Consider the following 26,899-nt stretch of genomic DNA (forward strand, 5'->3'; position numbering starts at 1 on the left):
GAAAAAAATCGATTTTTCGAAAGTAAAAACCCTACGCCCCCCCTTAAAAATATATATTCGTATATGTATTTATATGTATAATAAATATATGAAATGTTTACCTACTGACGACTAAATTTCGCCGTGTCGTACGTCAACGGTTTAACATTGATGTACTGTAACGTTTCTTTTATTACAAATTTTATAATTTTCTTTCGCCTAACATTATGCTACACTTAACCACACGACCAGTTCCAACACAAACAAATTGACGTTACTCGTCGAAATTTCGACGAGTAACCAACATATCTATGTATACGTATACGTATATGTGCACGTAATTGAATGTGTATGTACATACCCTGCAGCTAAATCAACTAGTCATAAAATGCCTAAAAATTTATTTGTCAGAAATATACCCGTTTTAGCAGTTACAAAATATACAAAGTTTTTCTAGTTCGGTTAAGTGGAAAAATTACTGGCCAAATAAAATAGCATATTAGAAAATCGTTCTGCAATTGGCATAAGTCGGATGTGTCTAGCTGGATGGCCGACCAAAATTTCGTGTTGTAAACTGCTGTCCGACTAGTTTGTTTCTCTGACTAGCACGATTTCATTCATTTCATTTCAAGAAATTATAAATAAAGCGTAGTATGTTTCCTGGCTTTTTTGTTTCTTCACTGCAGAGGTTATATATCTGAAAGTCGCATTTGACTTCTCTTAGTACAGCAACATGGGAAAAATAACAGTCCAGTTGGCTGACTAGTTGGGCTTGTGGTACACACTAGCTCTATAGCAACCTAAACCTATTTGATTCGACTGCAGGGTATGTATAAACATACAACATGCATATAAATCTAGTTGGTTTTGTATGTTTGCCTTTCGCCTGTGCTTACCTAAAGTGCCCACATCAATGGTGGCGCTGCTCGTGCTGGGGTTGTGCACATATCGAAGGGTAGTTGGCGGGTAGTAGCTAGTATTGGGTACGATTAAGGGTTGGCGAGCTTCTTCATATAGGCTGGTATTGTTTCTAGTACTTGTTATTTTGTTTTTAAAATTGTGCTCTTCGACCTATTCAGGGCGCATGTCAAGTTGCGCGTGCTTTCGAAACTCAGTTTGATTTAGACTCACTTCCAAAAATTACTACAGAAACGGAAAGTTTTAGTTGTAGCGATCGGTGGCCAAAAATGCGTATTGTTTGAAAAATATTGCAAAAAACGAAAAAAACGGTTAAGAAATTAATTAAAAAGTTATCTTTAATTTCTATTGGCGCTTGGATGTAGAAACCCTGTGAATACGTTTATTTATAAAGAAAGAATTGCAAAAATTTTATCAACAAAAATAATAAAAGGAATATGATGGGCTAATATATGTATATAAATGGCCTTGTTCACTGAGTAAATATATAAATATAATATATATTCACTTAAAATAGTGAAAATATGTTTTTATATGGATATGTAATGTACGATTAAGAAATTCGTATGTGTATTGTGTAAACACGGTTAAAAGGTTAGCAACGTGAGAATGATGTGTTGCCTCTTCTAATAAGGGACTTGCGAATATGCGTCTAAAACGGTAACCATACAGTGAGTGGCTCCAATGTTGTGATAACTATTATGTCATATATTTCAAATTTCGGTTTTTCGTGGGAAATTCTTCAATATAAACATTGGCCCCTAATTTTACTGCTTCTTACGTTCGTTGTGTGTGCATTTGTAACTCTGTGTTTATCTCTGGACATGTCTGCGTAACAGGAAAAACGCTGTCATTGTCTGCTTGTCGTTGCCGTTGCGATTACCGTTGCCACAATGGTCTTACTGTGTTGTGCGCACGGTTTCCAATCGCTAGAGTCAGCAGTGACAGCCGCATTCCTAATTTTCGTCGATTAATTCGCCTGTTTACCTACTCCTTCGTACTCGGTAATATTCATATGCACTCGATACAAAAACACATGAAAATGTGGCAATACATGGTGTTTGAATATATCAAGTTGAGAGCTTGTGTTACAGGAGCAGCAGCAGCTTCAAAAGATTGAAACATAGTGTTCTGACACGAAATAAGCGGCAGAAAGTGTTCCAAAATAAAGGCATACTTTGAGCTTTGCACAAATAACGAATCTCGCAAGCATAACAAAAATTGTTGAAAAAATAGCTAAATGAAAAACGGAACAATGAAGTAAATCATTTGTAAATCCATAGTAAAAAACTCGTTCTGGTGTAAAATATATCACTTAAAAAAATGAAAATGTATGTAAATGCAACGGTAACTAATTTTCGTTTGAATGAATACATACATACACATATGGCTTCGCATATATTTAAAAACTGCATACATGCAAGTATGGGTAGGTGTGTAGTCAAAATTATACAAAATGTTTAATTACACAAACAAACGTGCAAAGCCTACGTAAAGGCTTCCAGCCAAATACTTATAAATGAACAACACACATTAGGTAGCACATATGCATATGTACGTAAGTGTGAGTGTGTGCATCCGTTTGTATGCAAATCCAAACCGTATGTATGCATTTGATTCACATATACTGTATGCCAACAAGAAGCAAGAATTCAAGAAAAGAAAAATATAAAATACAAAATAGAAATACTTAAATAAGAAAATGTAAAGAGAGGCTTACCTATACTATGTATTTACGCACGGCATAAGAGTAACAATCAATGTATAGTAGTAAGCTATCAAAGTTATCAACCATTGTTAATACAGGTATAATAGATGTAAGCAACTAACAACAAATCAAACTTTAGATTGTGAAGGTTCTTTATTTCAACATTTAAATCAACATTTAGTTAAACAAAAACAAGACGTTAACTTGGTTGCACCGAAACTATAATACCCTTTACAAATACAAAAGATTCCACGCAAGAACTTGATTTGTATGGCAGCTATATGCTTAAGTACTCTAATTTGAACGATTTCTTCAGGAATGGTACCGTTGCCTTAATAATTTGAGCCAAATCGTGAAGATACCTCGTCAATTAAAAAAGTTTTCCATACAAGGACATAGTTTTGATCGTCCAGTTTGTATGACAGCTATGTATATGTTACAGTGGTCCGATTTGAAAAATTTCCTCAGAGTTTGTTTTTGTTTTACATTGAGAATGTAAGGAAGAATTCAACCAAATAATCGAAAATCATTATATTAGGAATATGAGGTTCAGATGACGTTCAGATTTCTTTCATTCATATTTAGTGCTAAACCATATTTTTTTCAAGAAACCTTGTCCACTTTCATTTAAATATAACACATAATGACCAATATAAAAGTTTTAAATTTAGATGTAAGCATGCAAATCACTATATCGCGAATATTTCAGCTAGGGAAAAATCTGGCCTGATTGCAATAACTTTTGCCATTACTCAAGTATACTCGGGAACATGTTTCCAAGCAATTTTATGAGATACCTCTCACACTGACCGACACATTCGGCATAAAGTCTGCTACAATAGCAAAAACATTATATGTACTATATGGCACTTTCGGCATTAAACTATAGCACATCCAATATTACAAGTATATGTTGACTTAAGTTTGTTAAGATATTGACACAGATTGATCGATATATACGGTAATAGGCCAACCGAAAGTAAGGGCTAGAAGAAATATTCACCCGATTTTATCCATTTTAGATACAAGGATGCACTGTTATTAGAGCGGAACGCTGACATTACTTTTAACCAATGTCCTGTATGTATGATTTAACCCAAAGGTGTTCATTGTCCAATTTTGATACCGGCTTCCGTGAGGCCTATTTGTGTCATGTACGTATGTACTTAGTGAGTTCTTGCATTTATAAAAATTGGCTCATTAACCGTTTTATGGGGAGTGGGCGGCATTATGCCCAATTTTACTTGATTGTTATAGCATTTAACAGGGTTTCGATCAGCGGCATTTTGTGGACGCGGCAGTGGTCCGATTCTGCCTATCGAAATGCATGGTGGCAGTGAACACATGTTCAAAGTTTTATCAGATATCTAAAGTTTTGATTTTATTTGAACGGTACGAAGCAAACCTTTACTGAGGTCGTGAAGTTCTGTTAATGACGTTAACATCGAAAAAAACAGACGGTGCTTGAAAGTCGTCGTGTTGGCATCAGAGAAAAAGCAGAGGATCTCAACATTTCTCAACACATTTTAGGAATGAAGCGTATCAATGTTATTCTCATTAAACAAATCTAAATCTTAAAAAACGTCGACGTCGAATAGAGGTCGTAAAACAAGTACTGAAATGTAGCGGAGGATCCTACATTCATCAAACGCATCATTACTACGGACTAGACGTGGGTTTATGAATATGACGCCGAAACTGTTCAACAATCTAGCAAATGGCGCTCCAAAAATGAGCCAAAACCGAAAAAAACGTAGAATCGCGGAAGGCACTGTAGGTCATCTCAGCTAAAGCTTATAAGTACATGAAAAACTAGATTAAGCGCATTCTCAGGGGCCTGTTTTGAAGGCTACAATAAAGATTTGGTCAAATTTGATAAGATGGTATACATCACAGACTGAGCGATATTTTCGTCATAAAGTCAGCAAGCAACTGAGGCCCAAATATTCGGTATCTGAGGGTTGAAAATTCATAGACCTTAAGGTGATTTCTGTAAAGTTTTGTTCTGATGTCTTAATTGGTGCCTGATGTATGTACATATATGTATACAATATTGTAAAGTGAAAGAATCAGGCGAAATTCATAATTGTGATATATGTTTGTGAAGTAGGCGTGGTTGAAACATAAAAATGTTATTGTTGAAGTTGGTTGGTAGTTGCAGAGGTATGGGTATGGTTTCACATAAAATTTTTACACTAAATCCTATGTACCCTTTTCGTATTATCGTAGCTGTAAAATTTATAGCCTCTAACATATATATATGATCAATTTAGCTTTAGTGGTTTGTGAGATATGTACAGTCAATCCCGGTTAAGTGCGCCAACCAAAGATGCAGATTTGGGGTGCCTAAGAGGAAATGACACTTAAAAGAATTCCGCTTAGGTATTGTACTACACATATGGTACTTACGATCTGTTTAATAAAAATATCTTTTAAAAAAATATAGATGTAATCTTTTTCAATAAAGTTTTAATTAATAAAAATTTGCTGTTCTTTAGCAATATTAAATATTAATTATAAAGTAACGAAGTAAGAAAAAAACTTTTGCTTTATATGCAATGCAATATGAGATCATATTGTTTACAAATAAAATTTTTGTTGTATGTGTTTTAATAAAAAATAAAATAAAATAAGTTTTTGAAGTGGCACATAAGAGGGAGAAATTTATAAATAAATTTTTGAATGAAGCACAAAACTATGTGGTACCAAAGCGAGTGTGGTACTTAACTGGGATTGACTGTATTTAAAACATCTTTGAGTGCAGAGAATTTTTTTTTATATTTTTGAATCACAGATGCCCCTCCCGACTGCTTCAAAATTATAGTTAGAGCACTTTATAATTTTCCGATTATCAGAATGTTGTGAGAGCAGTAATAGTTTGATTCCACAAGTTTCATCAAGAAATCGCGAAATAATTTATAATTATGATTATACATTTTTATACTTTTCAGCATGTTGCTACAGAGTACATGTATACTAGTTTTGTTCAACTAATGGTTGTTTGTATCACCTAAAATTAATCGAGTTAGATATAGGGTTATATATCTAGGATCAGGGACCGTAACAGTTATGAGGAAATGGGCAAAAAATCAAGTTCATATTTCATTTTCAATTTAAATTTTTTCCTCCTTATATATCGTTATATATTGATTTTTATTTTTCTATTACAAAATATGAGTTATTTGATAACAGTTTTTTTATTCCTCACAAAATAATAATTATGCGGTGAGTGTTACTTAGCTCTTACGCAATAAGAGTTGAAGAGTAAGCTTTTCGTTTTGCCTAGAAAAATAATACTTTCACGCTAAGTATATATACTTGTGAAGAAAAACTAAAAAACAAATTTTGAAAGTTTTTGACGTATTTGACTCAAAAAAAAATTCCATTTCTACATCATATATTATATATTCGACCTTTGATGAAACTTGGTACACATATTTCTTGACACCATAGGAAGATGGTTGTATTGTAGATGATATTGTAGATGGGCGTAATCGGACCACGATGTTCACAAAACGCTATTAATCGCAAACCAAGAATTGGCACAATTATGCTCCACATTAAGATGCAAGACTGTTATTTGGTATAACGAATTGCATTAGGGAGGGCATCTGCATGTTTAATGTGCATATCTCCGAAATAACTAATGCTATACACGTAATAACCAAATTTACTCTGAACAATTATTTTTAGCACTCCTATTGAAAGTGTGCAAATGGGGTGCTAACTCCCTCCCACCCCCCATATAACGGATTTGATTAAAACTACTAATAGTGCGATAACTTATTAAATAAACAAGCTACACACTTTAGATTTTACACATGGGATGGTACAACCAAGTTTTACATGGGAAAATAAAAAAAAATTGATTATTTTACATTCCATCTATAATCTATATCGAAATAAGAGTTTGCAAAAAGAGTGCCTTCAAGTTATTATATCACTAGTCTACGAATTGTCAAAACCGTAGTATAACTGTTCAAGCCCCCATATACCAAAATTGTGGACCCCAGTGCCCATGGTTGACTTTTTACCGAAATTAACGATCAATGTATTACATATATTATATAATTAGAATTCGGAGAGAATGCTTTCCTGATAATATTATGTCTGTATATCAAAAATGGGTTAATTCTGGTAATATGTGAGTTATCTCAATAGAATTGAGCGGGCGTGTTTTTCTATTAACGGTGCATCTGTGTGTCTAAAATAAATATAATCGGGGTGAAATCTGGTGAAAATTTGCCCTAGCCCCCATGTAACTAATATCGCAATTTTCAAACATCCAATTGACTTTGCTCCATATATATTGGTGATGGTATGAGATGTTCCTAAATGAAACTCAGAGAGCATTTTTCCCGTAAGCAATATGTAGTAATGATTAAATGAAATTTGTCTTGGTCTAAGCCTCATATCAATATTACAATGAATTTCGATTCTCTGGTTGACGTTTTCTAGATCAACTCAATATATTAAATTGAGCCTTTTAGATTTAGTTTATATCACATGTATCACATTTGAAGATGTTTTTAATAAATTTTTAGCTGACGCGAAGTAAAATATAACAATAAAACTAAGTGAGTCTATGACCTATAATGTAACTTAATAAAATACCAAATGTTATTGTAATACATTCACAATTTCGTCGAAAAATGAAGTTGAACCCTTTCGCTACATTTTCCAATATTGACAACACCTGAAGGTATTTAGCCGGTTTGATTCTTGGAAGTTGCAAGAGTATAAAATGTTCGGTTACACACCATCTTAGGCCTTTCTTAATTGTTTGTTGTATGTTATTTCAAGACATTAAAGTAATGGACAAATTTATTTATTTTAATAGTAGTATAAATCAAAAGAATAAAAAATGCCGAAATACTTGGTTAATGAAAGGATGAAAAAAACTCTCTAAATGTAAGCTTTTAGAGTTCTCACTAGGTTTCTTTATTTTCGTGCTCACTTACACAGTTACAGTTCCTCTCATGATTGCCACTGATTAGCTTCCTCCCATTTACGAAAGTAAAGATCGCAAAACCGATTTACCTCCGATATACAAGTATTTTTACGTTTTATCAATGAAACGACTATGAATTCGCAAATCCTTCCACTTCGATCACTATATATGTTGTTCATAAAAGTTACAGAATTTGCCATATGACTTCTTAAATGGAAACTATATATTCTCTTTAGTACACAATCACTAATAGTTCAATTTCAGCACAAGTAGAAAGAGTTTCGTGTGCATCCGAAGATTTTATATTTTCGCAATTTGCAAGTACCAAAGGCGGTAAAATATTTCCAGATGTTGACAAAACTATATGTCTAAATCTAATCTTTAAATCTCTTAGCTTCTTTACCATATTTTGTTTAATATTCAAAATATTTATATTAATATCAACCTAACTAATATCACTTTATCATATCATCGTTGTACAAAAGTACATACTGATAACATTAGTTTTTACGAAAATAAGAAAATATTGATATACGATATCAGCAAAGCCAAAAGCATGAAATATAGTACATTCAGATTTGTTGTGGAATGTGGAGTTTAACTTCCGCGATAAAAATTGGTAGTAGATGTCACCAATTCTAACATTACTCGTATGAGTGTCATGGAAACCAATTTTGACGGTTGTGCTTTCAGAAAGAAACCAAAAGACTCCAAAAATTTAATCCACAGAATTGTTGGAAAAGAACAATGGAAATCAATTTGCATAAGTTGTCCAGCTGTCCCATTAACCAAGCCATCACACGTGTTTATGTTCACTGTAATCATATATTTGGCGGAGGTTTTTAGTGTCAATTCATAGGGCAGTCCCTGCGTTTCAGAAGTTTTGAAAAGTTTAACTCTTTCCAAAATATTATCATTTTTATTTATACCAATTCCTTTAACTGAGTCTTTTGCAGTTGAAAGGAAAGCTTCTGTTGGGATTCGACTGAGCTTAAGGGCATTGAAATTATTTGTCTCTTCATTGCACCAAAATAAATGTATGGCATCATCGGGAACTTCTTCGAAATTAACTACTCGAGTTTCAATGAGTGATATCATTATCTCATTATCTCTGTTAATTTAAAGTATTTAAATAACTCCCACAAAGGGGAACCAACTAAAGTGCTGTATGCATCACTGGGATTAGGAGGGAATATCCATCTATCTCCAACAGGTGAAAGTTGCTTCAAATCACCAAACACTATGATCGGTATACCACCGAAGGGGCTGTCTGTTTTGAAAATTTCTTTTAATCTCGCATCAACAGTGCTAAACATACGAGCATCTACCATCGATATTTCATCAATTATGATTAATTTTAAATCGATAAAGGGTCATTCCACCTATTCCGAATGCTGCTTTACCCGTAGGTGCGCAAAGAAGAACTTTTAAGGAACTTGGATTGGATCCAGGTGTAGAATTGTAACGATGGTTAAGAGCTTGATATATTGCAGATATCTAACGACTCTTTCCTACACCTGCATCGCCGCCAATGAACTCATAAAATGGGAGATTTGTTTTTAGGTGGTGCATCAAATTTGTCAAATAGGTTCTTTGCTTAGTATTTAGACTTTGAACTAAAAAAAATAATTCCTCTACAAGAATTAAAGGGGGTAGTTTAATAAGTCTAATATTGCCATTAGATTCAGTGCCATTATCTGTTGAATCTTCGCCATGCAAGTCCAGCAAATTTATATTTGGGTTTATTACTGGAAGTGCCAACACTCTGAACTCATTTTCCACGATAGGTAGTTCATTTTGAGCACCTTCGTCCAAGTCTATTTTATTATAAAGACTTTCTAGAACATTTTCAAGTTCTCTTTGCTCAAAAACATCATATTTTCTTTGATTTTCCTCAATTACAATATAATACGATGTGTTATGCAAGTCTGCTCATTATCGTTTTCAATGAGATCTTGCTGTTCATTCCGCCAAGGATAGTAAAGCATTAACATTTCGCGGAAATACTCAACTCTGGCCAAATCTGGGTTAAACCTTCTATACCGAATAATACAAGGTTTAGTACGTTTTTTCAGAAAACCGCTACCGTCTTTAAGAGGCATGACAACCCCGCTTTCTGGTAAATTATCGTCTTCCCTCTCTTCTTCTTCATGATCACTATCTTGTGCTCTTCTACTAGATTTAAAATATTTATACCTAGATGCAAAATCAGCTAAACAAAGAGTTTCTAACTGATCGGATCTTTGAACATAACGGTCTAAAATACCGACTACGAGTATTTCAGTCGAACCTGAAGGAAGGTTCCGAAGTTCCGCTCTAGGTTTTACCATTCGAACACGTCCCTCAGGTCGAGAGGTATTTATAAATATTTCTGCATTACTTGCTTCCGAAAGATGGAGCCCAATGCAGTAATATACTGCTTCTTGTGCAGATATTTCTGTGCCTGATATAAGTTTGTGACCTATATGTTTAAGTTTTCGCTTAATAGTATAATTTTCAGTATTTACCTCTGATATAGCTTCATTTAAGAGCCTAGAAATTCCCCTGTTAGACTTGTTAATATAATGAATTATATATGAACAGCAAGCATATGCATGCAGTATATATTGGATATCCATATTTGCTCTATGGAGTTATAAAATAAGAGGATTATAAGCGTTTATACGACGATCCTGTAATTTTCTTTTTAGAAAAATTTTGGGTTTTGTTAAACTTGACCTAAGGCTAACAAATAGTCATCAAAAGACATATTTATTCTACTATCAGACAGGAATGGTTCAAAATCGTCTTCTGTAGTCATATTTGAATTTAAAACGTTTTTTTGAAAAAGTTTTCCTTGTGTCTTTCTGAATTTTGACTTGTTTCTGTAAGAGGTAACAGTATTTGCGTTGAAGGCATTGGTGGATATGTACCAAAACGACAAAACTGTTGTCCTCTTATTTCCCTAGTACAAGACCGACTGTGGTTATGCTTTTGATAACCCAAATAAAGTGGCTGATCGAACCATCGGTAGAAATATAATTGTCAATAAAACTAATGACATCAGGGAATGTTTGAGGATCTTTAAGCCAATACATGCCATGTACATGCGGGGAACCTCTCTGTTGAAACTCCACTCTCCAGTAGAAATTTGTAACAAAATGCTCTCCAAAAATGCCGGCGTTATCTTTAAAAAGCTTAAGAATTTGTCGATAGCGGTAGTCAAAATATCTAGCACAAGTAACCGCGTCTGACGGAGTTAAGCGATATCTATCTTGGGTTGTTAAACTGTTGGCTTCCTCTTCCGAAATATCTTTAGAATCAACAGTTTTAGAGAGGATGACCAAAAGCTCAACCCACTGAGATTCTGCAGCCGATAAAGTGATAAAGAAGGTTGGAAGCCCAAATTGGCGAATCATAGCGATTGCCTTTTTCTTCTCAGCTTCCCAGTACGCAGGTGAGGATCTAACGCCTTTCAAAACCTTGTAACCATCATCGTGTTGAATCAAGTTTTGAACAAAGTTTTCGTTTAATAGATTTTGGGCCGTAACTCGGTTGCGACCTGAAAACTTTCTAAGGCAAATGGATGTACTATTCTTAATTTGTAGCAGTTCTAATTTTTTGTAATCATAGAACAACTTTGGAATGGTACACGCTCTTCTGTCAAAACGGCGAATTTCAGAACGTATTATCTTGCTTTACGTTTCAGAGCATGTGCGCTTCTGCCCAACGTGTAATGTTCCAACTGACAAGTCTTCTGAATTATTATCTTGAATAATGTCAATTGGTCTTTGTCCTTCACCTGGCGCTATAACTAAACGGTTATAGTCTAAGTTTTCTACAGGAATATTGTCCAAAAGAGTTTCTTGACCGCCTGGACTTAGCTCTGAAGGTAAAAGACCCGTGGGAATATTATTACCTGAGGGATTATCATGAGAAGTTTGTGCCGCATGAAAAGATTGAACCAATCGGGAATCCTCTGCAGATGCAACAAACGGAACTTCTTCTTGGTTATTAAATTCTAAAATCCAGTTTTCATTAATATGTATATTGTGCTCACGATGCAGAGGGGTATTCACTAAGAACTGCAAAGCTTCCATAATCTTTGCGGGGCGTATGGTATCGATCATGTAATCATGATTGTATTCCAAACGCCTTCTTAAGTGAATTTGTATAACATGAGCCTCATCAAAGGACCTTGGTAGAGATGTCACAATATTGTTAACAGAAATTGGTATATTAACAACAGCACCTTTGAGCAAACTCTGACCTTGATATCTTAAGGGACGGATTGTCATAAAAGGCAATCTAGGCCTTATGAGACGCTCTTCAATTGGGGTTAAACCTTTCAAACAATCCGGTATTTCAGGAAAGTCTAGACCGTTAGCTAAACATATTTTTGGAACGTTCTTTTTAACAATCGCATTTTTGCAAGTAGCACAAAAATTGTAATTTCCATCTTCTGAAGGAAATTTTTGCATTAAAAAGAAGGCGGATGCAGCATTCGGGTGACCTTGCGCAATAGTTTCGAAATTTAATTTGCGAACTTGGTGTGAAAACCATAAGCCGCCGCAGCAAATGCATATTTCCGTAGGGCCCGTATTTATATTTTGGAAATGAATGTTTTTGAAATCTGTTAAATTGCCACTATTATCAGTTTCTATAACATTATTTTCTCTCGTTAACCGGATTCGTTGGGATTGCCTTTGGTTTTCAATTTGTCTATTGAGTGGGTTATCTCTACGAAGGCGAACTTGACCTTGTCTAAGACGTCTCTGATTCAAAATTTCTTCCCTCATACCCCTCCTACTAAGCTGTCGACGTTGTGTTCCTCTATCACGCTCCTCTCTCCTTATTTCAGGATTTCTTCTTGCATGTTCCCTTTGCATTTGATCACGAATGCGCTCTAAATTCCAATACTCAGGATTTCTTGCGCGAAGTTCTCTATGATCCCTGGTGTTCCTTTGTTCATCATAACGTACCTCAAGATTTTCTCGACGAGATCTATGACCTCGAGTATTTCTTATTTGCTCTTCAGAGCGAATTTGTGGATCTTGCCGCCTTGTTCTATGTTGAACAGTATTTGCAATTTGCTCAACAGATCGAACCTCGGGGTCTTCACGCCGAGACCTATGACCTCGAGTATCTCTTATTTGCTCTTCAGAGCGAATTTGCGGATCTTGCCGCTTTGTTCTATGTTGAACAGTATTTGCAATTTGCTCAACAGATCGAACCTCGGGGTCTTCACGCCGAGACCTATGACCTCGAGTATATCTTATTTGCTCTTCAGAGCGAATTTGCGGATCTTGCCGCCTTGTTCTATGTTGAACAGTATTTAAATTTTGTTCAAAAGACCGTACCTCGAGATTTTCCCGCCTGGTTCTATGTTGATTTGTATTGATAATTTGTTCGGACAGACGTACATCGGAATCAAATCTACGATTAGCGTGACTTACAGTATTTTGTGACTGCTCCATCCATATAAAGAGTTTGCACGAAGAACTCTCATACGTCTTCTATTCTGAAGACGACTTAGTAATATAGATTTTCTACTTAATCTAGGTATAATTAATTAATAATAAATGGATTAATATATAAAATACTTATAGATAATACTTATATAATTCAGTCCGTCCGGGTGTTAAAAGTTGGATCCTAGGTGCTGCTCTCTTTCACTGTAATTCCTTGTAAGTCCTTGGTATGACTCCTTTCCTGTTCCGTGTATAGGTACTATGGTATACTGGTGCACATATGTATATGTGTTTGCTCGCCACTGTATATAATACGGTTTTGCTCGTCACTGTATATAATAATACTTATAACACTATATAACTAATACACTAAAATTAGTTTGAATAAAGCACTTTGCTGGTAAACCCATCTAGTGAAACTGAAACTACAAACACAGTGTACTGATATTTATTATACTCTTGCAACATGTTGGTACAGCTTACGCACTTTTGTATACCTATATATTACTTAGCTATTCACTAACATAATAATACATAATATTTAGTTATATTTATATTTTAGAAATTAGTAGTTTATTTAATTGTATTGAAATTAAGTTCTCGGAAAACCCCTCCGTAATTTACTTTTATTAAACGCTTTCTAAAACAGGGGGATCAATGGTACCTATTTTGGAGGGTCTACCCATGAAGGCTAAATTAACAATAACTTACATATAATTAAGTATGGTATACACATATGTAGAGCAGGTATGTAGATTTTCTTCTTTGTGTCTTAATATCTAAACCTTTCATAAGCTGCCAACGGCGCTAGGTAAAAATGTAATTTTCTTGAGTTTACAGTTCACCTCATGACCTTCATATTAAAATGTGTCGCAAAACTGAAATAATAGACAGTAGCATGTAAACCGATGGGGTCGCAGTTTATCTATAACCACATAAAAAGGGTCTTTAGCCCTTTTGATACTACATTACTAATATTTATTTCATGCAATTTTTTCTAAAAAGATTTTTTTGCTCTATACAAAGTCCAGCACTCTAAGAAACTTTTTTAGCATTGTTGTCTGGTATATTTTATAATAAGTTCAACATGATGGCTGAGAAAATATACCTAACCACTGATTATCACCAAATATTAGAGGAAATATATGTATATAGAAATCTATATCTACACCTTAGATGATGCAAACAACTCTTTGGTGAACAAAACTATACTCTGTTGCAACATGTTGCGAAAGTATAAAAATGTTGCGAAAGAATTCAACATTCATTACTCGATTATTATTTGGTATCTTATTCACTTATGTTATTGATCATAGATTCATTTTGTGTCAATACTATTTTTTTTTCCGAAATGATAACTTTTATAAAAAGAAGCTATTTAACTCAAACATGGTATATGTGATATAAACTGAACCAAAGGAGTTAGATTTAATATGCAATTTCATTCATATGCAGCGATATACATTTTGTACATACTGTCCATTTAATTTCATTAAATTATCAAATTGACGAAAAAAATTATACCATAAGTAGTACATGTGAGCTGGGAAAATCAAAGACCAGAAAATTCCTCCAAACCGTATATTAAAAAATGTTGAACTAAACATCCATTATTAAATTATATCGTGATGAAATTAAAATCAAACTTGGTATCTTCTTGACTTTTATTAAAGGCCATAAACTTAGTCTCAGTTTTATTGCTTGAAGTGAGATATACATAAGTATGAATGTGATATTAACTCCACCAAAGTGGCTAAATTTTATATTAGAAGCTTAGGTGGCAAACGTCAACCAGAGAATCGGAATTCATTATATGAAGGTGTGAGGTTTAGACTTAGTACATACTAATTTCATTCTAATTCAGCGTCAAACCACATAATTTTTAAGAAATCTTTTCCACTTAATTTCGTTAAAATATCACGTTGATCAACCGGAACGGTGTAAAGTTAGGTGGAAAGACGGAAATCATATATATATTGGGATAGAGAAATATATTAATTTTGACATTGCTCAGCTATACTCGAGAACATATTTTGAAGCAATTAATATTAATACACACTGACCGACATATTCGGCATAAAACTGGTTAGAATAACGAAAAGCATTCTAAGTAGTATATGGAATTTGAGGGTAGTATTAACCCGATTTTATTAATTTTTTCCAATACCACATACTACTAACATGCCACAGACTAATAAAATGCTCCCACTGTTTCATTAAGGTACCTCACATACCATCACCAATCAAAAGGAGTAAAGTCAGACGATCCGAGTCAACCCATTTTTGAAACAAAGACATACTATTATCGATAGTTCCATTTATTTATTCTATTATAGTACAGTACAGTATATATTGGATATCCATATTTGCTCTATGGAGTTATAAAATAAGAGGATTATAAGCGTTTATACGACGATCCTGTAATTTTCTTTTTAGAAAAATTTTGGGTTTTGTTAAACTTGACCTAAGGCTAACAAATAGTCATCAAAAGACATATTTATTCTACTATCAGACAGGAATGGTTCAAAATCGTCTTCTGTAGTCATATTTGAATTTAAAACGTTTTTTTGAAAAAGTTTTCCTTGTGTCTTTCTGAATTTTGACTTGTTTCTGTAAGAGGTAACAGTATTTGCGTTGAAGGCATTGGTGGATATGTACCAAAACGACAAAACTGTTGTCCTCTTATTTCCCTAGTACAAGACCGACTGTGGTTATGCTTTTGATAACCCAAATAAAGTGGCTGATCGAACCATCGGTAGAAATATAATTGTCAATAAAACTAATGACATCAGGGAATGTTTGAGGATCTTTAAGCCAATACATGCCATGTACATGCGGGGAACCTCTCTGTTGAAACTCCACTCTCCAGTAGAAATTTGTAACAAAATGCTCTCCAAAAATGCCGGCGTTATCTTTAAAAAGCTTAAGAATTTGTCGATAGCGGTAGTCAAAATATCTAGCACAAGTAACCGCGTCTGACGGAGTTAAGCGATATTTATCTTGGGTTGTTAAACTGTTGGCTTCCTCTTCCGAAATATCTTTAGAATCAACAGTTTTAGAGAGGATGACCAAAAGCTCAACCCACTGAGATTCTGCAGCCGATAAAGTGATAAAGAAGGTTGGAAGCCCAAATTGGCGAATCATAGCGATTGCCTTTTTCTTCTCAGCTTCCCAGTACGCAGGTGAGGATCTAACGCCTTTCAAAACCTTGTAACCATCATCGTGTTGAATCAAGTTTTGAACAAAGTTTTCGTTTAATAGATTTTGGGCCGTAACTCGGTTGCGACCTGAAAACTTTCTAAGGCAAATGGATGTACTATTCTTAATTTGTAGCAGTTCTAATTTTTTGTAATCATAGAACAACTTTGGAATGGTACACGCTCTTCTGTCAAAACGGCGAATTTCAGAACGTATTATCTTGCTTTACGTTTCAGAGCATGTGCGCTTCTGCCCAACGTGTAATGTTCCAACTGACAAGTCTTCTGAATTATTATCTTGAATAATGTCAATTGGTCTTTGTCCTTCACCTGGCGCTATAACTAAACGGTTATAGTCTAAGTTTTCTACAGGAATATTGTCCAAAAGAGTTTCTTGACCGCCTGGACTTAGCTCTGAAGGTAAAAGACCCGTGGGAATATTATTACCTGAGGGATTATCATGAGAAGTTTGTGCCGCATGAAAAGATTGAACCAATCGGGAATCCTCTGCAGATGCAACAAACGGAACTTCTTCTTGGTTATTAAATTCTAAAATCCAGTTTTCATTAATATGTATATTGTGCTCACGATGCAGAGGGGTATTCACTAAGAACTGCAAAGCTTCCATAATCTTTGCGGGGCGTATGGTATCGATCATGTAATCATGATTGTATTCCAAACGCCTTCTTAAGTGAATTTGTATAACATGAGCCTCATCAAAGGACCTTGGTAGAGATGTCACAATATTGTTAACAGAAATTGGTATATTAACAACAGCACCTTTGAGCAAACTCTGACCTTGATATCTTAAGGGACGGATTGTCATAAAAGGCAATCTAGGCATTATGAGACGCTCTTCAATTGGGGTTAAACCTTTCAAACAATCCGGTATTTCAGGAAAGTCTAGACCGTTAGCTAAACATATTTTTGGAACGTTCTTTTTAACAATCGCATTTTTGCAAGTAGCACAAAAATTGTAATTTCCATCTTCTGAAGGAAATTTTTGCATTAAAAAGAAGGCGGATGCAGCATTCGGGTGACCTTGCGCAATAGTTTCGAAATTTAATTTGCGAACTTGGTGTGAAAACCATAAGCCGCCGCAGCAAATGCATATTTCCGTAGGGCCCGTATTTATATTTTGGAAATGAATGTTTTTGAAATCTGTTAAATTGCCACTATTATCAGTTTCTATAACATTATTTTCTCTCGTTAACCGGATTCGTTGGGATTGCCTTTGGTTTTCAATTTGTCTATTGAGTGGGTTATCTCTACGAAGGCGAACTTGACCTTGTCTAAGACGTCTCTGATTCAAAATTTCTTCCCTCATACCCCTCCTACTAAGCTGTCGACGTTGTGTTCCTCTATCACGCTCCTCTCTCCTTATTTCAGGATTTCTTCTTGCATGTTCCCTTTGCATTTGATCACGAATGCGCTCTAAATTCCAATACTCAGGATTTCTTGCGCGAAGTTCTCTATGATCCCTGGTGTTCCTTTGTTCATCATAACGTACCTCAAGATTTTCTCGACGAGATCTATGACCTCGAGTATTTCTTATTTGCTCTTCAGAGCGAATTTGTGGATCTTGCCGCCTTGTTCTATGTTGAACAGTATTTGCAATTTGCTCAACAGATCGAACCTCAGGGTCTTCACGCCGAGACCTATGACCTCGAGTATCTCTTATTTGCTCTTCAGAGCGAATTTGCGGATCTTACCGCTTTGTTCTATGTTGAACAGTATTTGCAATTTGCTCAACAGATCGAACCTCGGGGTCTTCACGCCGAGACCTATGACCTCGAGTATATCTTATTTGCTCTTCAGAGCGAATTTGCGGATCTTGCCGCCTTGTTCTATGTTGAACAGTATTTAAATTTTGTTCAAAAGACCGTACCTCGAGATTTTCCCGCCTGGTTCTATGTTGATTTGTATTGATAATTTGTTCGGACAGACGTACATCGGAATCAAATCTACGATTAGCGTGACTTACAGTATTTTGTGACTGCTCCATCCATATAAAGAGTTTGCACGAAGAACTCTCATACGTCTTCTATTCTGAAGACGACTTAGTAATATAGATTTTCTACTTAATCTAGGTATAATTAATTAATAATAAATGGATTAATATATAAAATACTTATAGATAATACTTATATAATTCAGTCCGTCCGGGTGTTAGAAGTTGGATCCTAGGTCCTGCTCTCTTTCACTGTAATTCCTTGTAAGTCCTTGGTATGACTCCTTTCCTGTTCCGTGTATAGGTACTATGGTATACTGGTGCACATATGTATATGTGTTTGCTCGCCACTGTATATAATACGGTTTTGCTCGTCACTGTATATAATAATACTTATAACACTATATAACTAATACACTAAAATTAGTTTGAATAAAGCACTTTGCTGGTAAACCCATCTAGTGAAACTGAAACTACAAACACAGTGTACTGATATTTATTATACTCTTGCAACATGTTGGTACAGCTTACGCACTTTTGTATACCTATATATTACTTAGCTATTCACTAACATAATAATACATAATATTTAGTTATATTTATATTTTAGAAATTAGTAGTTTATTTAATTGTATTGAAATTAAGTTCTCGGAAAACCCCTCCGTAATTTACTTTTATTAAACGCTTTCTAAAACAGGGGGATCAATGGTACCTATTTTGGAGGGTCTACCCATGAAGGCTAAATTAACAATAACTTACATATAATTAAGTATGGTATACACATATGTAGAGCAGGTATGTAGATTTTCTTCTTTGTGTCTTAATATCTAAACCTTTCATAAGCTGCCAACGGCGCTAGGTAAAAATGTAATTTTCTTGAGTTTACAGTTCACCTCATGACCTTCATATTAAAATGTGTCGCAAAACTGAAATAATAGACAGTAGCATGTAAACCGATGGGGTCGCAGTTTATCTATAACCACATAAAATAGGGTCTTTAGCCCTTTTGATACTACATTACTAATATTTATTTCATGCAATTTTTTCTAAAAAGATTTTTTTGCTCTATACAAAGTCCAGCACTCTAAGAAACTTTTTTAGCATTGTTGTCTGGTATATTTTATAATAAGTTCAACATGATGGCTGAGAAAATATACCTAACCACTGATTATCACCAAATATTAGAGGAAATATATGTATATAGAAATCTATATCTACACCTTAGATGATGCAAACAACTCTTTGGTGAACAAAACTATACTCTGTTGCAACATGTTGCGAAAGTATAAAAATGTTGCGAAAGAATTCAACATTCATTACTCGATTATTATTTGGTATCTTATTCACTTATGTTATTGATCATAGATTCATTTTGTGTCAATACTATTTTTTTTTCCGAAATGATAACTTTTATAAAAAGAAGCTATTTAACTCAAACATGGTATATGTGATATAAACTGAACCAAAGGAGTTAGATTTAATATGCAATTTCATTCATATGCAGCGATATACATTTTGTACATACTGTCCATTTAATTTCATTAAATTATCAAATTGACGAAAAAAATTATACCATAAGTAGTACATGTGAGCTGGGAAAATCAAAGACCAGAAAATTCCTCCAAACCGTATATTAAAAAATGTTGAACTAAACATCCATTATTAAATTATATCGTGATGAAATTAAAATCAAACTTGGTATCTTCTTGACTTTTATTAAAGGCCATAAACTTAGTCTCAGTTTTATTGCTTGAAGTGAGATATACATAAGTATGAATGTGATATTAACTCCACCAAAGTGGCTAAAATTTATATTAGAAGCTTAGGTGGCAAACGTCAACCAGAGAATCGGAATTCATTATATGAAGGTGTGAGGTTTAGACTTAGTACATACTAATTTCATTCTAATTCAGCGTCAAACCACATAATTTTTAAGAAATCTTTTCCACTTAATTTCGTTAAAATATCACGTTGATCAACCGGAACGGTGTAAAGTTAGGTGGAAAGACGGAAATCATATATATATTGGGATAGAGAAATATATTAATTTTGACATTGCTCAGCTATACTCGAGAACATATTTTGAAGCAATTAATATTAATACACACTGACCGACATATTCGGCATAAAACTGGTTAGAATAACGAAAAGCATTCTAAGTAGTATATGGAATTTGAGGGTAGTATTAACCCGATTTTATTAATTTTTTCCAATACCACATACTACTAACATGCCACAGACTAATAAAATGCTCCCACTGTTTCATTAAGGTACCTCACATACCATCACCAATCAAAAGGAGTAAAGTCAGACGATCCGAGTCAACCCATTTTTGAAACAAAGACATACTATTATGGATAGTTCCATTTATTTATTCTATTATATGAATTTCAATTATATATCTTACACAATGGCCGATATTTACGGTAAAAAGTCAACTATAGGTACTGGGGTTCACATATTCAGTACCTAGGGGCTTGAACAGTTTTGGTTCGATGTAGAGAATTTTTGGTCAGAAGGTGGCATACTTTAAACGTATTATTCACGCAAAGTTTTACGCCAATATAATCATTGTTGCTTGATTTGCATAGTGGAAAGTAAAAGAATCAAGTGGAATTTAAAATGGTGTCATATGGAAAATAGGCGTGGTTATAATCCGATTTCGCCCATTTTCGCACCATAATATAGAAATATAAAAATAATGTTATGTACCAAATTTAGTTGAAATCGGTTAAAAAGATCCCAAGGTATGGGTTTTCACCTAAAAGTGGGCGGTGTCACGCCCACTGTCTAATTTTGAACGCGATTCCTATAAAGTCATCTCATACTATCCCTGAGATAAAATTTAATGTCTCTGGCGTGTTTAGTGCTTGATTTATCGCGCTTTTAGTAGTTTTTAACAGTACCGTTACATGGGGAGTGGGCGGGGTTGTCACCTGATTTCACCCATTTTCACACCATAAGTAGAGGTGGTAAAAACATTTGCTTCCAGTGAATTTTGTTATTATAGCTTTAGTGGTTTAAGAGATATGCAGATTAAACCCATTAGGGGCGGGACCACGCCCACTTAAAAAAAATTTAACTGCAGATGCCCTCCCTAATGTAATTTCGTGTACCAAATAACAGTCTTTAATCTTATTGCGGAGCTTAGTTATGACAATTTATTTGTTTTTGATTAATGGCGTTTTGTGGGCGTGGCAGTGGTCCGATTACGCCCATCTGCAATACCAACCGTCTCGCGGTACCAAGAAACATGTCTACCAAGTTTCATAAAGATATCTCAATTTTTACTCAAGTTACAGCTTGCACGGACGGACGGACGGACAGACAGACAGTCACCCGGATTTCAACTCGTCTCTTCATCCTGATCATTTATATATATATAACCCTATATCTAACTCGATTAGTTTTAGGTGATACAAACAACCGTTAGGTGAACAAAACTATTATACTCTGTAGCAACATGTTGCGAGAGTATAATAATATTGAATCTAACATATATCTATATATATAATATAATATATCTATTTTCTAAAAATATTCCGTCATGATCACTATATGGTGTTTCATATGTGATACATGAGGTCATTGCAGAATCCATGTTTGTCTATACCCAATCTATTGCTGTTTCCTGTTTTGTTGTGGCGACCTTAGCCAATGAAGATTGAAATCCTAACTGTTGTAATCGAGCCTCCAAATCGTCAGTTGCTGTTAGGCGACATATGTTAAAGTCACCAAGGACTATTGATTTATTACATTGTTCAGTTAGAATTCTTCTTGAGGTAAGGCCCAGGCCTCGGCAAAGCACAGAATATCAGCAGAACAAATCAGCTTGTCTGATCTGATATCTTCAATATGCTTGTTTAGGCTCCTTACATTTTGATAATAAATATCCAGGCGTTGTTCCGATTTTTCAGCCAAAAATCTGAGGCATGTCGTCAATGCTCCTTCTGCCTGCAATCTATTAAGTTGAGTTTTAATTGGATCCTGGGGTCCAAATGGGTTCGGTGGAGAAAATGTCCCAATTATATATAATCCATTGGCACTTGTGGCTCTGCTACATCCTACATATAAAGCTGATCTGCTAACTCTACCCTCTAGATATACAGCAACTTGTGTGTATGTTCCACCCTGACTTTTATGTATCGTGATGGCTGGAATGACGAGGAATTGTCTACGTTCTATGGTTATTTGCTCATTTTGCTTGTATTGGAATGATCGGACCACGCTCATGATTGGTGTCCAATCTGCATTGCGACTGTGAGGCTGCTTAGAACGTGCAAAGCTTCCAACTCTGAAATTTCAGATACATGTGATTCGGAATCAAACTGCATTAGTTCTCCCGTAGCACCATTGACGAGACCATCACTTATGCTTATGTTGACTGTCACCATATATTTGATCGAAGTCTTGAGCTGCAATGTATTAAGCATTGCTTGTGTTTTCGATGGCTTAAAAGACTTCACAGCTTCTAAAATGTTTGCCCTTCTACGTTCTGTTAGGGAACTTGACTTAATTGTATCCTTCGCAGTCGAAATGAACTCCTCGGTCATCGTGTTCGCCAGTTTGGTTAAATTAAAATTATTTACTCCAGCATTTGAATAAAATAGATGGATGGCATCGTTTGGTATCTTATTACAGGTCTTTTCCCTGCTTTTGATTAATTGGATGTCAGCGTGTGTCATATTTCCCTCTGACATGGTATTTAAAGCGATGGCAAATGATTGATCTTCACGCTGGCGCATTATTTCAGTGAGCTCAAAGTACCCAAGTAAATTTATCCCAAAGCGGTGTTCCTGTAATTGTAATGTAATGATCATTCCTATTCGGTGCAAATATCCATCGATCTCCTACTGACGGCAGCTGCTGTAAATCACCAAACACGATAATTGGTATGCCTCCAAAGTAAGCGCTGCTCCTGAAAATTTGCTTTAGTCTACAATCTAAATATGCAAACTTCTTTGCTCCAACCATTGAAATTGCGTCAATTATAATAAGCCTAATATTATGAGATTGTTATGAATAGTGTTTAATGTGTCACTATTCAGTGGCCGAAGATCGCCGGAAGACTGGTTAACGGGAAGTGAAAAAACCGAATGAAGGGTTAGGCCTCCAATTCCAAATGCTGCTTTGCCAGTGGGTGCGCAGAGTAACACCTTGGCTGTTTCGGGGTTGGTTCCTGGTACACTATTAGCTCGCAATGTCAACGATATATAGTGATATATAGCCGACTCTTGCCCACTCCAGCACCGCCTCCGACATATTCGAAGAAGATTTTCCTTTTACTGATATGCATTACATGAGCGAAGTATTCCCTCTGTTTGCTGTTAAATGACTGCACGATTACCAGTAAATCGTCTTCTAATATTAGAGGTGGGAGTTTAATTAATCGAACCGCCTCTTCCTCTGTGTGGTTGTGCTCTTGAAAAACATTAATATCTCCTGTTTGCTCTGGAACGGCTAGAGCCCTGAATTCGGGATCTAAAAGTTGTGAGGCAGCTCGATCATCAGCTGTTTCTTCCGCCGTAACATGAAGGTTTTCCAAAATCCTTTCTAGTTCGTTCGATGAAAATTTGTCATATTTGACCTTATTCTGCTCAATTTGCTACTTGTGTGCATTGCAAATACTCTCGACGTCATTATTTAATAAGTCTGCTTCCTCATTTCTTCATGGGTGAAACATCATGGCGGTTTCTCTAAAGAAATCGGCTCTTGAACTTTCAACGCTAAAACGTTTCCAACGCAGAATAAGGGCTTGCTTCCTTTTCCTTAAAAATCCTGATCCATCCTTTAATGCCATTGGAAGTGCAGCTGTCGTGTCATCCTCGTTTCCTTCTTCGTTATTATCAGAAACATTTCTGTTTGCTTTGCAAAATCTGAACCATGTTGCAAAATCTGCTAAGCATAGTTCTTCCTGATCGGGCCTTTGAGAGTAGTGCTTCAGCACACTCGGCACATATATGTCTGTAGAGTCCTCCTGTAAAGCATACTCCTGACCACCTGGATTTAATTCCTTCTCCATCTTCCATTTCAAGCTGTACATTTTCCTGACGGGCATTAAGCAGGTCTCTTACTTCTGCCTCATCTGCAGGATCCGCAATAAATTGCACAGTTTCCCCGTTTCCAACATTTGCTAGCCAATCACTTGACATTTGTATATTATGCTTGACGTAGAGCTCCGTACTCAGCAAATAGTTTAGTGCCTCCAATATATTTGCTGGTCGCACTGTTTCCGTCGTAAAATTTTGCTCATATTTCAATCAACGTTTCAAGGGCACTTGAATAATATGGCTGTTGTCAAATGTTCGTGGGAGCATGGTGACAGTCTCTACAACAGAAATCGGGATATTCACCACTGCTCCACGAATAGCGCATTGTCGTTCATATCTTAAGGAGATGATGCGCATAAATGGGATCCTCAGTCTTTCTTCCAGACACGTTAAATCCTGAAGGCATTCAGGAATATCAGGAAATTCCAATCCTTCCGAGAGGCAGATATTTGGTATCATGCCTTTCCTAATATGTGTTGCAAAAGTTGTACTTTTGGTTCGAAAACGGAAATTTTGATGATAGATAAAACACTTTTCTAGCATCTTCTGAGCGCGTAAATTTTGTTGAAGTCTGACGCTTTTCTAGTTTTTTCACTTGGTGAGGGAACCAAGTGCCACCGCAACACACGCATATTTCAGTGGTACATATCAAAGATATTGGAAGCTCGACGTTGACGTTGACGTTCTTGTTCTTCTAGCTGTACATCAGGAGAAAAATCACGACGTCTTCTTATATTCCTCCTGGTTTGCCTTTCGCTTTCTAACTGACGATTTGCGGGGTACTCTTTCCAACGTTGATTCCTGCTCGTTTGCTAGTTGTTGCCTGGTTTGCTGGCGGGTCACACTTCTTTGAGAAGAATTTAAAATTTGCTCACGACGTCTTCTTATTGGATCTTCTCGACGACTTCTCCGCAATGCTGTATCTCGTTGCCTCTCTTCTTCTCTTATTATTGGATCCGGATCCAAGCGCCTGTTTGAATGACCCATTGTGTTGCGCTCCTGCTCCGCTGCTCTATATTCCGGATTCAAACGTCTATTTGAATGACCTACTGTATTACGCTGCTGCTCTTCAGCTCTGTGAAGTAGGTTCTGTCGTCTAGTGGAACGTGCAGAACTATCACTAGTTCTCTCCTCATTGCGGTACTCGAAATTTGAGCTGCGTAATTCTGCAATATAGTCAGCTTCCTTTGTCTATTATTTTCCAAATTTTAACTATATTGTCGTCGGCTTCGATTCAGAGGATTTCGACGTTTTTGTTACTGCGATTGCCTATATACTCTTGGCATTTATTTTATAAAAATTATTTAAAAATATTATACAAATAAAAAATATACTTAAATATTAATAAATTAAGTAATAATAATATAATTAAAAGAATGCGTACTATTTAAAAAAGGATTTTTTCGTTGATTTTGAAAGTTATTTGCCTTGTTGAAAGGTTAAGCTGCTCGCGTAAACTGAAGTGATCCGATGCTTTGGGTGCTATTTATTGAATGTTATAGAGCCCGACTTCACATTTGTAAAATTTTTTGCCCTTCTTGGTATCATCAAGCAACTTTCGTAGGAATACTAATGTGTTAACTACAGAAAGTGCATTGTAGAGGTTCGTTTTTACCTATATTATACTTTCTACCTAATTTGCAAACTATGTTTACTCCTACCTACTTTTCTACCTACAAGTAGGGTTTGTTTTGTACCCATCAGTTAATTAGGGGTTTAAAACTAAATAATTATCTTTGCAAAGATAGTTCTCTATTATTATTAATAAATAATAATATATCTTGAATAATTAGGGATTTATTTATTTTATGGGTAAGTAATTAATATTTTGCTCCTTACTCTTATGTATATATTCTTAACATAATTTTCTACTTTACAAATTTATTTAGATCGATCAGTTTGTACGGCAACTATGTGATACAGTAGGCCGATCTGAAAAATTTCTTAGGATATTTTATTGCTACCGTGGCCAATAAGCCATGCCAAATTTCATCAATGAATTTTAGTTGAAATATTAAGGCGTTAACTACAAAAGTAATGCCGCTTTACCTAGGTTATGTTTTCTACCTACGTTTCGAACTATTTATTTCCTACCTAAATTTTGTTTTGTACCTACCCATCAGTTAATTAGGGTTTTAAAACTGAATAATTATCTTTACAAAGGTAGTTCTCTATTATTATTAATAAATAATAATATATCTTGAATAATTAGGGATTTGTTTATTTTATGGTTAATTAAATAATATTTTTGACCCTTAGTCTTATTTATCAAATAATATATTATAAACAAATCAGATTAATTAGTTATTTATACTGTCCAATTTGAGCTTTCAATAAAAATTATCTTATATCTGCCAAAAATTAATTGGGACAATAAGTTGAAAATTGTGTTAGACGACAGAACCTACTTCACAGAGCAGCAGCGTAATACAGTAGGTCATTCAAATAGACGTTTGAATCCAGAATATAGAGCAGCGGAGCAGGAGCGCGACACAATAGGACATTCGATCAGGCGCTTGGATCCGGAATATAGAACTGAAGAGCAGGAATGCAACACCGCGGAACATTTAAATAGGAGAATCAATCCGGAATATAGAGCAGCGGAGCAGGAGCGCAACACAATGGGTCATTCAAACAGGCGCTTGGATCCGGATCCAATAATAAGAGAAGAAGAGAGGCAACGAGATACAGCATT

The 26,899-nt window shown here is 35.2% G+C and overlaps 1 protein-coding gene across 1 annotated transcript in view; it reads left to right on the forward strand.

Moving 5' to 3' along the window:
- The first annotated feature begins 1,069 nt into the window (after positions 1-1,069).
- Positions 1,070-26,899, forward strand: part of onecut — a 46,123-nt gene continuing 20,293 nt past the window's right edge. The window contains exon 1 of the mRNA XM_036375950.2: positions 1,070-1,568. The gene's annotated coding sequence lies outside the window, so the exon portion shown is untranslated. The remainder of the gene's footprint in view (positions 1,569-26,899) is intronic.

The sequence above is a fragment of the Bactrocera oleae genome, chromosome X (genome assembly GCF_042242935.1).
Source record: "Bactrocera oleae isolate idBacOlea1 chromosome X, idBacOlea1, whole genome shotgun sequence".
In the NCBI taxonomy this organism is placed as follows: domain Eukaryota; kingdom Metazoa; phylum Arthropoda; class Insecta; order Diptera; family Tephritidae; genus Bactrocera; species Bactrocera oleae.